Source organism: Leptidea sinapis, chromosome 29, assembly GCF_905404315.1.
Source record: "Leptidea sinapis chromosome 29, ilLepSina1.1, whole genome shotgun sequence".
In the NCBI taxonomy this organism is placed as follows: Eukaryota; Metazoa; Arthropoda; class Insecta; order Lepidoptera; family Pieridae; genus Leptidea; species Leptidea sinapis.
Genome location: NC_066293.1, coordinates 7,288,146 through 7,307,107, shown reverse-complemented (window position 1 = coordinate 7,307,107; position 18,962 = coordinate 7,288,146). Strand labels below are relative to the sequence as shown.

General features: G+C 35.2%; 1 long non-coding RNA gene and 1 pseudogene across 2 annotated transcripts; one reads left to right on the top strand and one right to left on the bottom strand.

Annotated features, from left to right (window-relative positions):
• Positions 1-1,048: 1,048 nt before the first annotated feature.
• LOC126973375 (uncharacterized) lies at positions 1,049-12,378 on the bottom strand. Of its 2 annotated transcripts, none has more exons than XR_007731338.1 (3): positions 12,292-12,378; positions 10,908-11,052; positions 1,049-1,229 (listed from the first exon to the last, which is right to left on the bottom strand). It is a non-coding gene; the product is annotated as an uncharacterized LOC126973375 (long non-coding RNA). The 2 variants fall into 2 exon arrangements; XR_007731337.1 differs by lacking the exon at positions 1,049-1,229 and adding an exon at positions 7,006-7,186.
• Positions 12,379-15,913: 3,535 nt separating this feature from the next.
• Positions 15,914-18,521, top strand: LOC126973563 (putative nuclease HARBI1; annotated as a pseudogene).
• The last annotated feature ends 441 nt before the right edge of the window (positions 18,522-18,962 follow it).

Sequence of the window (18,962 nt, the reverse complement as noted above, 5' to 3'; positions counted from 1 at the left end):
TTTTTTGACAGCTATCTCTCGCTCTCAGTCTATCGTAGTCCTAATTTGGGTAATTATCAAAAACAGTCACTTTAAAGATTTTGCTCAATGGAAAAGCGGCTTCAGTCTGATGAATTGTTACGCCTTAAATATGTTGAGTTCATGCGAAAATACCAGAATATGGGTCACCCTTCAGTGGAGATCTCAGTGAAAAACACTATATAATACCACATCGTGAATCAGGCTCAGATAAGATTAGTGTCGTTTTTGACGCAAGTTGTCCAACGTCCTCAGGGCTGTCTTTAAATGATTGCCTTTATGGTCCTAAACTGCAGCATGATGTTATGCAAGTTATTTGTAAGTTTCGGCTTCCTAAAATTGAGTTCGCTACGGATATTAATTCATCAGGATAACCAACGTGCGTCAACTGGCGAATTATTTCATGTCAGGTTCTGACAATTCAAACGTTGGCTCTTCAGTCTTAGCTGAGTCCGCTCAGGTGCTTGAGATCTCGATTAACATGGATGATATTTTATGTGGTGCCTCTAGTTTAACAGAAGCTCAAAAATTAAAAATTTGCTTTCATTATGAGGTTTTAAGTTGCGCAAATAGATGTCAGATGAAAAATAGTTATTGGATGATATTCTTACGTAGCATCTGGAATGTTTATGTGTTTAACAGCGATGGTTCCAGGCTATATTGAAATATAAGAATTCAATGGAATCCTTGTTTTCATCTTGTCTGTGCTTGCACGAATGTTTGACCCTATGGGCTGGATTTCTCTCGTCAGAGGTTATAAAAGAGTGGAATTGTATAGTTCATAATATGCCTTTATTAGGTAATCTAAAAATACATCGATTTGTGCTGACATAATATGAAGTTATTAAAATTTCTAAATTTATTATTAAAAGTACCTGTTACAATAAAACGACAATTTCATATTTTAACACCTATTTCATATATCAACGAAAGCGAAATTTATAAGAGTTATCGATATGGATTACAAATAATATACAAAATTTTCGAAAAAAAATTATTAAGTAATAAAAGTATATATAAACACTCAATATAATATTTTTAACAGAATATTTTTATTCATTTATATCCCGCTACAACTCTTTACTACAGGTTACGCCACAGTTGTTTCTTCGTTATAATCTGGTGGATTATCAGTCACAGTATCTGGAATATCGCAGTTTGGTTTGTCCTCATCGTAGTCGGCGACAAAAGTGGCATTGCTGCATTTCATACTGTAACATAAGATTAGTTTGTAATTTGAAGTAAAATTAATAGGTTTCATATATCCATAACAGACTTTATTGAATCAGGAACATTTGACGTACAATAAACAAACCATACTCTTAATCGCGCTCAAATATTCTCTGTAGCAAAACTCTGCCTATGCGACTATTAGTATAGTGTTCTCGTACGTCGCCACGCAAAGACAAACGGCCTTAAAAATAGCATGTTATAAAGTTTTCCATGAGAATAAACCAAGTGTTTGCAAAATGTTTATAAATAAACTGAAAATAGTATTTTGATCGATTATCGCCACGCCAACGGTTGGCACTCCTGCAATCCAGACAATGTTTCAGTGGAGGAACGTCAACGCTTATCTCGTGCCTCCAAGAGTAAAGGTATTACTGAGGTAACTCTGTTGATGCGAACGTCAAGGCGACGGTTTGAGTGGGTTGGTACGAGGCCGCACTGTCCTCACTCCTTACATGACGCATGAAACGTTGTTAACTTGTATAATATTCCTTGAGCTGCCAATAAGAGCAGATATTCTCTTCTTTGTTAGGTGCATGGAGTCTGAGTTGATGACGCCGTTTTTAGGCCAATCTCTTCTAATATTTTTTTGTTCTGCAGAAATAGAGGGTGTTTTTTTAACCTAGATAGAACTTTAAATTGTAAAAAGTAACACAAAAAATTAAATTTTGATAAAACATTTTTTTTTATTTGTTTCAGTATACTCTGACAAATCATCATGAATAGACTCACGCTTGAACAACGCTACGAAATTATCCAAATTTACTTTGAAAATCAGTCGTCGATTCGCGCAACTTATAGACGACTTCGTCATTTTTATGGCGTACATAATCGTCCATCTGAACAAGCCATTCGTCGAACTGTGGATAGATTTCGTACCACATACTCTCTAGAGGATGCAATAACACCAACACGTCGAAGGAATGTGCGTAGCATATAGCCGCTGTAAACGAAAGTGTGGAAGAAGATCCAAATTTATCGATTCGTCGTCGGTCGCAGCAATTGGGGCTCCGTCCGTCCACTACGTGGAAAATTTTGCGCAAAGATCTCGGCCTACACCCGTATAAGATCCAGCTGGTGCAGGAATTGAAGCCACGAGACCATTATATGCGTCGTTCTTTCGCCGATTGGGCTCTAGAGCAGTTGACAACTGACCCGTTGTTTTATCACAAAATTGTGTTCAGCGATGAGGCGCATTTTTGGCTTAACGGGTTTGTTAATAAGCAAAATTGCCGCATATGGAGTGAGACCAATCCACAAGAGACCATACAGACTCCATTACATCCAGAAAAATGCACCGTTTGGTGCGGTTTTCACGCTGGTGGCATCATCGGACCTTATTTCTTCAAAAATGAGGCCGGAGCTCGCGTTACGGTCAATGGAGATCGTTACCGCACCATGATCAATGATTTTTTGTTTGAAAATATGGATGACATTGATCCGGAGGAGATGTGGTTTCAACAGGATGGCGCTACGTGCCATACGGCGAACGCAACCATCGACTTATTGAAATCAAAATTTGGCGATAACTTGATTTCGAGAAATGGACCTGTCAATTGGCCTCCAAGGTCGTGCGATTTGACACCTCTCGATTATTTCCTGTGGGGCTACGTGAAGTCACTGGTTTATGCTGATAAACCAGCAACAATTGACGCCTTGGAGGCCAGCATTGTTCGTGTTATTCGTGACATACGGCCAGCAGTGCTCGAAAAAGTGGCCCAAAATTGGACGTCCAGAATGCGCTTCGTCAAGAACAGCCGCGGTGCCCATATGCCCGAAATCATTTTCAAATGTTAATGTCACGTATTGATCTTTCGAATAAAAAAAAAAATTTGATTACAATTTAATTTTTTGTGTTATTTTTTACAATTTCAAGTTATATCGGGCTTAAAAAAACACCCGTTACATTGGCATGATTTGATAAATCGAATGTAATTCCTATTAAATGATGCAATGCTTGCGAATGGCATGGGAAATGGCTAGCCTATCTTTGTCAGAAAATGATTTTCTTTCGTCTTGATGTGATAAAAATACGATGTATTACGATTTTTGGCTATTTTCCGGGTACTTCCTGGTGTATCCTGGAACCTTATAGACTTGGTATTTTGTGGTTGGATCTTCATCAGAGTTTTCTATTAGCGGTCCATCAGGAGGGTCTTTTCTCCGCTTTTTAACACCTCCCATTTTCAATTTACACTATACACTTATTGACTCTCACTATATACGAAATAAATTATATATTTAAAAAGAAATATACAAAAAATACTTGAATATTTGTATATTTTTTGATTATCTTGCGTTTTTAAATTAATTTATAAAAAATTTAATTCAAATTTAGGCGCCTTTTTCATATACAACTTTCGCGCTCTTTTCTTTTTTATCATCTGTGCAGACACGCAAACGCGAGACTATGGGATGAATGACAAAAGAGATCCGATCAAAGAGTATTAATTAATAACCCCAGTACGCCGTTTCATACAACATTGCAGGAGCGTTGTAATGTTCCAAATTCAAAAAACGTTCTTGCAATGGATTTGATTTTCTTTGTCCGAAATATCAATACTTTGCGTGTTCTTTTTTCGAAAATGATGTAAATATTTCCGAGCATGTTTGAGAAAAAATATTTTAATCATCAAATAGGCTAGATTTGAAGGCCTTAATCTAAAAAACTTTCAATTATAAACTTAAAAAAAATAAAAATATTAAAAGACATCGGCAAGTATTTTATTAAGGTGATAGAAAACGATTTATTATTGAAAAAAGGGTGTGCTTTCATCGTCATTATATAAGTGATTGTAGGGTAAAGTTGTCATGTGATAAATGTAATTCAAAAAGACATAATTCTTTAATTCATTTGGATGAGTTGTCGGTAGCGAACGCTCCTACTAGCAATATTGTAACTCAACCGAAGACGGTCCCGGGGAGTTCAAAATTAGGTTTACCAAGTGATGGCAAGTGGGAAGTGTCAAATGTTCTCCATACAGTATCTATCAGCTTTAGACGCACGGTTTTATTGTCTACTGCTGAGTACAGCAGTAGACAATAAGACAGCTAGTAAGCTGTGCACGTTTTGGACAAACATGGAAATTGTCAGGAAGCTCGAGCTTTATTAGACAGTGTTAGTCAAAGTACTTTTGTGACTGGAAAGTGTATTTCTCATCTAAGTTTGCCGGTTCATAGGTCAGAGGATGTCGATGTTCGTGGAGTAGGGTTAAATATTTTGTCTTGCTGTCAAGCCCGTTTTTTGGTTTAGTTTTGAATAATGTAGCAGATACTTGTTATGGACTGCGCCTAGCAGATAGTGAGTTTTGCCTTAGAAAATCCGATCGAAGGGTTGCCATTGGCAATGAACACCATTTTTGGTTATGTATTGCAGGGTGCAAGAATGCCCGACCCAAGCGGCCGCGAGCTCAATATTTTTTTTTACATTGTACCTGAGAATTTTATTTGAAAAATATTTTTACATAATTTCTCCTTAAAATCCAAAGTGAGACAACTAAAGACTATAATACAATTTCAAGTTAATCGTTAAGCATTTCAACCAACCTAAACAAAAAGATGTTGATTTATTTTTTTGAGATGTACACGTTACCTGTGACGAGTAATTTTACGTACCTACGACCGTCAAAATACCGTCAATCAAAATACCGGTAATTGCACATATCTATTCATTTTAGAACGCATCCATTGGTTTCTACATATTTTGTAGCGGTTCTTTCGCAGCGCGGGTGAGCATTGACGATCGGGGAATCCCCCATTTTGTTTTCACTTTTTTCGTGGCTCTGCTGCTGTGGAGAGCTAGCAACACTATGTAAGGGGAATTCCGATTTGATATTTTTTATGAGGCTCTACTGACAACTTATTTTGTCAATTGGTGATTTGTATCTGTGATTTTTCGTATTTGTTCTTTTGTTGAATATGAAAATGGTGGAAGAGTAAAGTTGATTGTGAAAGTTAGGTATTAAAATATCTAGTTTCAGAAAATATTTAAGTGCGAACAAAAAACGAAAGAGAAAGACGGAGACTGAAAAAAAAAGCTACCTAAAATTAGTACTTGAAAAATGATGACTTAAATAATAAAAAGTCGAGTGAGCAGTGCTCCAAAAGTGCATAATTATACCTAACTAAAAGTATACCAGAATTATCAGATGCAGCACCACAACCAACCAGAACAAGGTACTAGCAAAAATTTTGGTTATTCGCAAATCGGGTATCTATGAAAATACAAAATGTTTGTATTAAGGGCCTTGAGGGGAGAGAGATACTCGATAAAACCTGTTCACTTTGAACAGATATTCCGGATCTTGGAGACGCTCATCTTCGCAAAGCTCAACAAAATGGCGTTTTACCTTCCTCAGACGAGTTTTAGAAAATTCAGGGGTAATGGACTATTTTACTGCTACACTATTTGCTTCTATTTTTAAATTTTCAAATTCATGTCGATATTTTTCCAATTCTTCTAGACAAATTTTCAAACGTTTTAAGGCATTTGAAAGTTCGGTGGCTTTAGATCGAAGTGCTTTAGAGGCTGCATCGATAGTACGTAGGTCTTGGAGAAACATTCTGGTCATAACATAAGACAAAGAAAAATTCTGGGAAGTTGAGGATATGCCAACAAAATTGGTGGATCTCTGGAATGAAGAGTGTGAGTCCATTTTTGAAAATACTAATCAATATGATGCGATGGTACGCTATGTACTGCATTTACCTTTTTTGACAGCTATCTCTCGCTCTCAGTCTATCGTAGTCCTAATTTGGGTAATTATCAAAAACAGTCACTTTAAAGATTTTGCTCAATGGAAAAGCGGCTTCAGTCTGATGAATTGTTACGCCTTAAATATGTTGAGTTCATGCGAAAATACCAGAATATGGGTCACCCTTCAGTGGAGATCTCAGTGAAAAACACTATATAATACCACATCGTGAATCAGGCTCAGATAAGATTAGTGTCGTTTTTGACGCAAGTTGTCCAACGTCCTCAGGGCTGTCTTTAAATGATTGCCTTTATGGTCCTAAACTGCAGCATGATGTTATGCAAGTTATTTGTAAGTTTCGGCTTCCTAAAATTGAGTTCGCTACGGATATTAATTCATCAGGATAACCAACGTGCGTCAACTGGCGAATTATTTCATGTCAGGTTCTGACAATTCAAACGTTGGCTCTTCAGTCTTAGCTGAGTCCGCTCAGGTGCTTGAGATCTCGATTAACATGGATGATATTTTATGTGGTGCCTCTAGTTTAACAGAATCTCAAAAATTAAAAATTTGCTTTCATTATGAGGTTTTAAGTTGCGCAAATAGATGTCAGATGAAAAATAGTTATTGGATGATATTCTTACGTAGCATCTGGAATGTTTATGTGTTTAACAGCGATGGTTCCAGGCTATATTGAAATATAAGAATTCAATGGAATCCTTGTTTTCATCTTGTCTGTGCTTGCACGAATGTTTGACCCTATGGGCTGGATTTCTCTCGTCAGAGGTTATAAAAGAGTGGAATTGTATAGTTCATAATATGCCTTTATTAGGTAATCTAAAAATACATCGATTTGTGCTGACATAATATGAAGTTATTAAAATTTCTAAATTTATTATTAAAAGTACCTGTTACAATAAAACGACAATTTCATATTTTAACACCTATTTCATATATCAACGAAAGCGAAATTTATAAGAGTTATCGATATGGATTACAAATAATATACAAAATTTTCGAAAAAAAATTATTAAGTAATAAAAGTATATATAAACACTCAATATAATATTTTTAACAGAATATTTTTATTCATTTATATCCCGCTACAACTCTTTACTACAGGTTACGCCACAGTTGTTTCTTCGTTATAATCTGGTGGATTATCAGTCACAGTATCTGGAATATCGCAGTTTGGTTTGTCCTCATCGTAGTCGGCGACAAAAGTGGCATTGCTGCATTTCATACTGTAACATAAGATTAGTTTGTAATTTGAAGTAAAATTAATAGGTTTCATATATCCATAACAGACTTTATTGAATCAGGAACATTTGACGTACAATAAACAAACCATACTCTTAATCGCGCTCAAATATTCTCTGTAGCAAAACTCTGCCTATGCGACTATTAGTATAGTGTTCTCGTACGTCGCCACGCAAAGACAAACGGCCTTAAAAATAGCATGTTATAAAGTTTTCCATGAGAATAAACCAAGTGTTTGCAAAATGTTTATAAATAAACTGAAAATAGTATTTTGATCGATTATCGCCACGCCAACGGTTGGCACTCCTGCAATGATCCGGGGTATGTGTGAGTGTCCACTTGCCGCATGTTCTTGTTGTGTACGCGGCCTAACAAGTTATAACCGGTTGATCATCGCACAGACAGTTGACAAGAGTAAGCGCGACAGACGTATTGTTTTATTAATAATTGCTATCTTGAATATTTCAACATAAAAAATGATGTTATAATATTATTTCTATGATTGGTTACTGTACTGTACCCATACATAAATAATACGAAAAAAAAAATATGTTGACTATCCCAAGGTCTTTAACAGTTATATAAATATTATGGTTACGGGAAGAGATAACATCACGGCATGTTTTTACCATTTTATTATTATTGGGATTTACTTAACACTTGATTGTGGGTCAGTTGGTATATAACTATGAAAGTATTTAAGCAATATGTTATATTTTTAAAGTGAAAACCCTCACTTCTAGGATTAATACACAAATAAAATTTGAAAAAAAAAAACTTTATGAACGATGCGGGATACGAACCTGAGAGTTGAACAAAGCAAACAGAATTTTATAACGAGGCGGCACTCGAACGGTAAGCTCAGTTGGTTAGAGCACCGGCACGGAACGCCGGAGGTCGTGGGTTCGAATCCCGCATGTTTCATAAAGTTTTGTTTATTAAATTTTATTTGTGTATGAAAGTATTTGTTTAAATTTAAATTTTGAAAGTAACTTTTATAACACTTCCCGATATCTGATTAAGCTAAACTCTTGTATACCTAATTAACTTCGGTGACAATGCAATTATATGATATTATACATAATCTGACGCTGCAGCCAATATTATCTCTTCGATAGAGAACTCTTCAACGATTAATAGCACTATCATAATATTATAATATATAATCATGTTTTACTAGAAACTGTTGCTGCAGTGATGATTGTCACTTACTCTTACTCACTTAACTCCTCATAACTTAGTAGCAAGGACACAAAAGATTGTATGTAAATTTGTTAATTTTTCTATTCGACTTTCCAATCGATCGACATTTTAGTCTACCACCCATTGTTTACCAAAATTCGACTCAAATCGCAATGGTGGCAGATATACAATTTCGTGGCCATGCTCCTTTAGCAATTCGTCTACAACATATTTCTTGCCGGAATATTTACTAGAATTACCTAAATGATATAATTCTAGTTTTGTAATTTTTTCCTCAAAACTAATGTTGTTGTTTAACAACCAGGCTTGCATCTCACTTTTTAATGACATTGTATTATTCGGACTGGGTTGAATGGCGCATTATCTATTACAACTATGCCGTTGGAGGCAAGTTCCGTAAATCTCTTGCGACTTAACGAATTCTTCGTGTCATAATTGTGGTAATCACCTGGCTAAATTTTTCATTTATAAAGTAGTTCTGCCCAAGGAATAAATCCATTTTACTACCAATATGTCCAGAATCCAGTGTTGACAGAAGTATTGAGTATACCTGACCTGGGAAGAAATATGGGGCTGATTTTGCATAAAATTAGTAACGGGGAGTTAGTATCAAATTATAAAAAGAATTCTTATTGATACTCACTGCTCTAATACTTCTATTATTGTTATGATTGGGAGAAGACGGAATTGAAATACTTAAAAAGGTTCTACAAAAATTAAACAATGAATTAAATAGCTTAAATATAGAAAATCTTATAATATTCACACTGCCATACATACAGTATTTGCCACAGGAAAACAAAGCAAGAGACAATTTGAATAATATGTTAACCCTATTGTCTCATTCAAATTATGTGACATATAATGGTAATTTATTATGAAGTAACATACACATAATTGATATTAATAAAATAATTAATCATAAATTATTTGATATCTAATTTTTATAAAAGACAGAATTCTTGAAAAACCCATAAATTCTGAGCGGCACTACAATTGCGCTCATCACCTTGAGACATATGATGTTAAGTCTCATTTGCCCAGTAATTCCACTAGCTACGGACGTGGATACGAAATTTCTACATGGACTGTTGGACTCTCAGGGCTATCCTTTTTTAGAAGAAGGTGATGTGACCAATACTAATTACGTCATACTTTTTCTACCAATAATATTCGGCAGGAGTCCGTAGAACCAGATTCAATGGACACTATAGCTATTTTGACATGCCGAATAACCTCAAAAACTTTGTCATTTGGCTTTTTTACAGCTCTCCTTTCTGAATTGTAAAATTTTCTCAATTGTCTTTTGTTGGGCGATGTATATGCTTATACAATATGATCCCAGAAAATTTATAAAACAAATGTGTTACGAAATTTAAAAGAATTGTTAAAAAACGTTTGTGTGGGAAAGGTTACTATAGCATAAAAGATTTTCTTAATGACACAACGGACTGGGAAATAAAGCGAACACCTTCAGGCTCTTTAATTATAAATGTTTGTTGTATGATATCACATTGGTAGTTTTTGACGTTCAATAAGTGATTTTGAATCCTATTTTGAATAAAACTATTTGAATTTGAATATTTTCTATAATATATTCCATTTTGAAGACGAGCGGCACAGTCTTGCGGAGAGAGAGAACTTTAGAAATCTTATAAAATCATCGCTCTAAAATCTTTTCGACTTAATTCCATCTTCGTTTGTAAAGATTTACATTCATCGTTTTTTCTGGAAAGTTGTTTGGACACGTAAAATTTGCAGTTTTCAATATTTTTTGTGTCACACACCCACTACTCGATGCCATTTTTTCTTGTTTTCATCAAAGAGCGCGCGTGGTAAGAAATTAAACTAAATACTTCAATGTGCCGCGTCAGTTTGTAAATAGCGTTTGCCTCGTCTATATTACGGCATATTATATAATGCCAAGGGAATTTACATTTTGCCAAAGGCATATGTCGTAACAGCGAGCGTTTTTAAACAAACGACGCCGTATGTGAAATGCGAAGTCATACAATGTGCCTACGACATATACATTGGCTCAGGAATCATTCGAATTTCCAAACACAGAAATGTTTAACTTATCATAAAACACTCAAATATTGTGTGTTAAGCCAAGTTAGAAACGAAAGTGTAGAAACCAAGTTTTTTTTAGTGAAAATAAGGGACGAGACGAGCAGGACGTTCAGCTGATGGTAATTGATTCGCCCTGCCCATTACAATGCATTGCCTCAAATTTATTGAAAAACCCCAAAAATTCTGAGGGGCACTACAACTGTGCTCGTCACATTGAGACATAAGATGTTAAGTCTCATTTGCCCCGAGATTTTTCATTGGCTACGGCGTCCTTCAGACTTAAGACACAGACACAGTATTGCTTACACATTACTGCTTCATGGCAGAAATAGGAGACGTTGTGGTACCCATAATCTAGCCGGCATCCTGTGCAAAGAAGCCTCCCACTTACTCCAAAGTTTTAATAAAGTATTATTTTCTCACACTTACAAGCACTTATTGAGGAAGGGTCTAACTGGTTCTCCCGCGACTTGTCCACATACTACAGTAGCATCATCTGGACAATTCTGGATACATTGATCGGTGGTGTCGTCAGCCAAGACGAACATTAGACACGCCAACACTACAGTAGTCACTGTGACAATAAAACTACATCTATATATATAATATAATGATAATGGTCTTTGTTTGAGGCTCTTTCACGTCTAAACCACTGATCGTATCGACATGAAACTACCACCATTCGATGCGAAATCTATCCTAGATGGTTTATGGCGTATTTATTTCTCGAATTCCAACGTTCCTTCCTTTTAAAATTCGCACAGCGAAGCGGGCGGGAACGGCTAGTTAATTTTATACAGGCACAAGTGTTAGTTTTGTGATTGTGGGAGAACTCCAGAACAACTGTAACCTCTATTGATTTATCATTTAGGACTTTGTTCATCAAAAATTAAAAAAATTCCTAATTTAATATGACAAAATTAAAACTTAAATAATTTCAAAATAATCAAAGTCAAATAAACTTTATTCAATTAGGCTTAAACTAAGCGATTTGAATCGTCATTGAACATACTTAGGTATGTTAAATTAGAAAATCTACTATATGTTCGGAAAAAGTAGAGCTCGTGAGAAGAATATACAACTTAAAGGCCACTCTATTCAATTAATTTGTGTATTTTACAATGGCTTTAATATAAGGTATAGAAAAAATTAGTTTGTACGGTGCTGCATCCAATATATGAATCAGCCTCCCCCAAAGATCTCTACGACGATCGGTCCTGCGCTGGTCGCTATTTGGCTTTTCTGTCCCAGGGGCCATCTGTCCGTCGAACTATGTGCCTGCCCACTGCCACTTCAGTGTCGCAATCATTTCCACTATGTCGGTGACTTTGTTTCTCCTACGGATCTCCTCATTTCCGATTGGATCTGGCAGGGAAACTCCGAGCATAGCCCTCCTAATATCAAATATTTCATAAAAACTAAAAGAATTAATTCTATAAATACTGGTATATTGGATGCATCAACCTTTAGACCTTGAATTCATCGTTTGTGTAAGGATGCTTCGTGAACATAATGGTCGTGAAAACTGTCATAATTGGTAATCTGATCCAACATACAATGATTTGCCTACTATAACATGTCGATCTGGCACCACAAGCAGCACCCGTTCACGAAATGTCGTACGATGTAGGTAGGATGAACAAAAATGTATAAAGGTCTAAAACAATGTAAGTTCTAGGTGTAAGGATAAAGAATGGGATAAGAATAGCGTCGCTTTTATTTGTTTACACTCTATCGCTATAGATTTGAAAATAAATTACATTTTACATCAAGGATCTGTGTATAATACTAAAAAAATGAGAAAATAACTTACATAATAAATATCTCATCGTGGCTGGTAATGTACAACACTTATAAATAATTCTAAATTACTTACTGCGCTTATATAGGTATTCGAAATATAATTATTACTTATTTTAATTAGGTTTTTTTTTTGAGAAACTATTAATTATTCAATATTAATTAGTTTTTAAATAATATGTCAGGGCGCGATAAAAATAAAACCTAATCTATAACTGTACAGTTTTTTTTAAATTTTATCCGTGATATTATATGCTTGAATATTAATTTCCCATTTGATTAGGTACCTTCGACTTTTATGTTCATTAATTAATAAGTAGGGAAAAATAAAATGCATCAGAAAGATAGTACCTAAGTATATTCGCATTAGCGCTCAAAGAATATACGAGTATTCTACTAATCTCAAATTAAAAATAGGAAATTGAAATCAATTTATTGAACACTAGCCGTTCCCGCCCGCTTCGCTGGGCACATTATAAAAGAAATGAATTTTGGAATTCGAAAAATAGCATATAGTAGCCATAAACCATCTAGTATAAATTCCGCATCGAATGGTGGTAGTTTCATGACGATACGAGCAGTGGTTTAGGCGTGATTGAGCCTCAAACAATGACCAATTTCAATATATATATGTAGATAGATTGTAATCTTACCACTCATTCGAAATGATATGAAATCTAGTTCACGACCGAACGACAATTTTAGGGCCTGGACTTGTCTTTAAATATTTTTAACCGACTTCAAAGACGTCAGTATATTTTTTTTATGTTGGAGTGGGTGAACAGATTTTGATAATTCTTATTTTATTTAAAAGCTGGTGCTTCCCGGGTGGTCCCATTTCAATTGTTATTTTTGGAGTCTGTGTCAGGCAAGGTAGGTTTGTAACTACATACATAGTTATAGATGAGTTGTGCTTGAGTCGATTCGTTATTAGAATTAGATTTACTAATTAGATTGTCTAAGCAATCATTTTCATAATTTTTACTGCACACTATATCTATTGTTATAGAATAGTGTTTTGAAGTCGGTTATTTTTTTTCTTATAATAATGATGCTTTACATAGAATCATTTTAGTCACTCTCACCAGTTTTGTAATCTCTATTGGGTAGGTAATAGGTAATCACGTGCTGGTTAAGTCGAGTTAGTAAGTATTTTATTGGGCGATGTATATGCTTCTAGAATATGATCCCAGAAAATGTAGAAAACAAATGTGTTACGAAATATAAAAGAATTGTTCAAAAACGTTTGCGTGGGAAAGGTTACTATAGCATAAACGATCTTCTTAATGATACCACAGACTGGGAATGAAGCGAAAACCCTCAGGCTGTTTAATTATAAATGTTTATTGTACGATATCACATTACAATCCATATTTTTATAAAAAAAACAGCCCGCTGAGTTGCTAGAACCCGTTCGTCTCAGTTTTGAGGCAGTTTATTTTGAATGGGTGGTAGGTTTTGACGTTGAATAAGTGATTTTGAATCTTATTTTGAATAATATACTAATAATACTTGAATTTGAAGTTTCCGAAAGTCGACATCCACTTTGGCGTGGTGGGGTGGCGGCTAATCTTGCCAAGCCAACTTCTCGTATTGTTGATCAAACTAGTGACGTCATCCACGACCCCTTTTTGACCTTCATGCAAGTGCTACCCAGGGAACGTTTGTGACCCCTATTTTAGGTGCATGTGTACCCTTTGTCTCATGAATTATTTTACATAACCTTGGTTTTTTTGAGTTTCACCATCTTGCCAGAGAGCTAGTAGTAGTAGATATTCTTTCGTCTGTCTGTATCTACACACTACCATCCAGTAATTATCATGTACCTCCTTGATATGCTGCCGCTGTGACGAATATAAGCAACCGAGAGGAGATGGGAAGTTCCGATCCAATTGCTATCATCTCCGATCCTACCAGCTAACGATGTACCTCCAGGTAATGGTGAGTTATAATAAAAGTGTTTTAAGTCATACTATTGCTTAAAAGCAAGTGTGTCTTCTAGCAATCTATCACAGAAAGTGTCCCAAAGAGCTGTTTCATTGATTCCTTTCTGTATTAGGTCTCTCGCGCGACACACCACAAATTATAAATCATCTACACCAACTGGATGTGTGGCGTTCCTCCACAAGGCGGTTTTCAAGGAACTTACTTCCACGTACAACCAAGCTGTGGAATGTGCTTCCTTGTGCGGCATTTCTAGGACGATACGACACGGTCTTTCGGAAAAAAGCGCGTACACCTTTCAGGGCGGCAACGCTCCAGAGCTTCACTTACTCATCCGTTGACCCGTATATTCGTTTGTCCTCCTCTTCCATATAAACAGCTAGAAGTACTGAATTGCTATCTGTAAGGATCCAGATAAACTAGCAACCTTTCGTGTCAAAGAAGCTTCGATGATACTGCCTTGAGCTTGGAAGACAGCTGTCTATATTTATTTATAATTAGTGTCATAATTTATTACTTCCTTGTAATATGCTGTTCTGTAGGCCACCTTTTATATAAAATATTTGTTTCGGCCCTTTTGTTTTTACTAACACAATCCCAGAAGCCTTAGTGGAGGCCTTCGGCCGACGTAAAAAGGAACGTCGATTTGAAGTTGCGCGCACACGTACCTCACTCGATAATTACATTTTGTGTGCAAATTTGACACTTAAAAATCCTCTGATGAACGTTTAAGACGCAAACACGTGTGCTGTGATAACATTTGAGTTATTTGGTGTATTAATGTGGGTTTGGTGATAGTTTTATTCGCAAAATAGTGCTACAGTCCAAAACGCGACGTATTTTGTACGATTCGCATGCCTGGAGTATGTATGTATGTAGTATGTAGTATGTAGGTGGATCACGTAACCAGGCCCACGGAAAGTGAAGAAAGCTAATCAGAACCTAACATCAAGTATGTGCCTCCATTCTTCTTTGGTGAAGGGTTGTTTTCGGGGCTGTGCAGGGTGTGACGAAACGGCCGATACTGGAAAGGAAATTAATCTCGTAATTGTATAAAATACGGACTTCCTCAACTCGTGATACCCGCTCGCTTAAGAGCCTAGTTTTATCTAGTGTCTGAGTATGCGGACCATAAGTGGCGCGTACAATATGAAATAAGTTTTAAATGTACGACAAAATTTAATCCTGACCCGCCATAATGTTATTTTCCTACAGTAATAACCACTTAGTCCACCAATTGTAATACAATATTTTTCGTGCAAATATAAACCTGTTTTTATAATTTAAAAAGAATTATTAGCAAAATTGAATATGAATAAATTTTGTCGATGGTACATAGTTATTTTATCAGGGACAAAATCTTTTAATTTCCTCTTGGATAATCTTATTTCGCTTTTCTTGGGTATAGCAATAACCCTGGTAACTGAATACAATGTAAAGAGGATGTCTGTGTTTATATTGTATTTATTTCACACTTAGCCGTTTTATTATTTACATTTATGGAAATTTCACATTTTATAATTATTGTAAAATATCATATTAATTTCTTTGCTATTGTTGTATAGGACAGCTTTAACAGCTTATGTCGAATTTATTTTCTTAATAAACGAGATTAAAATCACAATCAGAAAGGTTCCCATAGTTTTATGATATTAAATAATGCTTATTTACAATCTCATACAAAACTGAATTAGGAACAGTCGGTGTTTAAAAATAACCAGTGGGAAGCTCCTTTGCTCAGGATGCCGGCTAGTGTATGGGTACCACAACGACGCCTATTTCTTCCGTGAAGGGCGCAGTAGCTAGTGAAATTACTGGGCAAATGAGACTTAACATCTTATGTCTCAAGGTGACGAGCGCAGCTTACTGTAGTGCCGCTCAGAATTTTTGGTGTTTTTAAAAAATTCGAAGAAGAATGGGCAGGGCGTATCAATTACCATCAGCTGAATGTCCTGCAGGCCTATTGCGTATCTCAGTTGACAGGTTATAGTGATGATCACTTGACGAAGTGTACATCAATTAGTTGTCAAACATCACTTTCCGTATTGACTATCGTCAGTGGACAACTGTGATGACGTCATGCTCGCACTTAAAAACTGTGATAGTCACCGTAACACATAACAGTTGTTTTCGTATCGATAATTTGATACTTGCGATCGTGTAAGCGTGTAAGTGACTTTGATGTCCACTTACATCAAAGTGATAATCATTTATTATTTTGTGAAGGGCACTGCTAAATGGTAGTGTTTTATAAATGCTAGTAGTGATTAACACCGAACCTGTTTTATTAAGAAATTTTTAAAGTTAATTTATGTTTAGTTTTTTGTAGTTTGATTTTGTTTTTCTTGGAGAGTTAAATACGTTGAAAATTATGGCACGTTTAATTTTATTGGCATTTGCTGAAGAAGAGCGGAGAAAGAGCCTTTTGCAAATCGAAAGACGCTACTTACGCGATGCTAGTAATCCTATTCAGTTGCCAGACAAAGATTTCATGGCTAATTTTCGTTTGAGTAAGGCTGCATTTCAACAGGTTTTAGTAGAACTGCAGCCATATTTACCGCAAAGTCGTCGAAAAACTGCTTTTTAAAAAACCTTTATAAAATTATAACATATTATTATACTTATGAAAATAAAATATATAGTATTTTCTAGATACATTAATCCAGATAGAACATTTTGACTAAATAACATATTTTTACTACAGATCCAGGCAGCCTTAAGCTTTTATGCAAGTGGGTCATACCAACGGAATGTAGGTGCATCATATCTCTTTAATATGTCACAGCCCACATTTAGTAAGTATCTTCATGAAGTTACTGAGGCACTAAATGTAGAGAATATTCTTCTAAAATATATAAAGTTTCCTTCATCTCAGCGAGAGAAGGAAATCATTATGAAAGGGTAATATGTAGTTTACATAATACTAATAGGTAATTAGAAATAGAAGTTATCCAATTTTGACGAATTTATTACTACTGGTTTCAGATTCATGGATTAATTTAGGTTTCCAAGCATTATTGGGTGCATTGATGGAACACATGTGGCCATAATCCGACCCATGGTTCATGAGGAATTGAGGAGACATATTTTAATAGGAAAAATTATCATTCACTAGCTGACCCGGCAAACGTTGTTTTGCCATATAAATTATTTTTAGAGTTAAACCATTTCTTGGACATTGCTTTATTTTTCTAAAATAAACGTAGCCTAAGTTACTCCTTATTACATCAGCTACCTGCCTATAAAAGTCGCCGGATTAGCCGGAGCAAACAGACAGACAGACAAAAATTGTAAAAAAATCTATTTTGGTGTATGTATAAATTAAATTATAAATTCAAAAATTATAAATATTATAAATTGTAAGTTCATAATATACATTTAGTAAAAAACGGTTATTTCCATATTACAAACAGACACTCCAATTTTATTTAAATGTATAAATAATTCAAACAATATTTTTATAAATTATAGCCTTTATGTTATTCTGGTGTGTAAGCTATATTATTGCAAAGTTTCATCAAAATCCATTCAGTAGTGTTTGCGTTAAAGAAGTTCAAACATGTTAAATGGATGAAAATTTTAAAAATTTATTTTATTTTCAGATTTGTGATTTTAATTTAAATACTTTACATGTTGATGCATCATTTGGTGGTGCTTCACATGATTCATGTGTTTGGAATCAATGTATTTATAAGTCCACCTTAGAAGGACTGGAACAAAATCGAGAGTTCTGTTGGCTATTAGGTATGCTTAAAAAATTTAAAACTAATTGTTAAAGATTTATATAAACTGACATTGTTATAAAAACTGCTAGGCTATTTTATTTATTTTCATATTTTAATTGATTCTGGATATGCACAACGTCCATGGATGATGACACCTATCTTAAGTGCTGCTCCGGATTCACCTGAAGAATATTACTCACGACTTCATTCTACTGTTAGAAATACAGTTGAGCGTTGCACTGGGGTTCTGTAAGCACGTTGGAGGTGTATGTTGAAACACAGGGCTCTTCACTATGACGCAGTAAAAGCTGGCAAAATAGAGAATGCATCTGTTGTCCTAAATAACATAGCCAACTCTCAGAATATTCCAATGCCAGATTATGACCAGAGGAGTGATGTAGAGATGGACCAACAGCATCAAGTTTTTACAGAGGCAGCAAATGAGGCACATGACAATGCATGGCATATATTTGTCCAAAGGACATGGTCCTATGGATATTATTATGAAATTTGCAAAAAACTAATTGTTAATTTTGTTGAATTGGTTCCTGAAATAATTGCAATAGTTTCTTGATTATGTTATGTATGTTCTTAAGCACATTAGCAAATTTGCTAGAAACCGATAATCATAATGTTAACACTGGAAACAAACGTCTTGGTATGCGTACGGGTAGTACGCATAACAAGTTAAGTCTAAAGTGTAAGTTGTAAGTATTTTACAAATTTTATTTGTGTATTAAATTAAATATAATTTATATTATAGAAGTGAGTGGTTATCACTTTAAAAACATAACAAATTGTTTAGATTTACAAGAGGGACATCTCAAGTCAATTTCCTTATATGCAAATATTGGGGTTGAGCAGGTTATCAACTGTAAAGTAGATCCTATAGATGAAGCCACAACCTTAGAGTTGAACAAAGCAAACAGAATTTTATAACGGAGCGGTACTCGAACGGTTAGCTCAGTGGTTTAGAGCACCGGCACGGAACGCCGGAGGTCGTCGGTTCCAATCC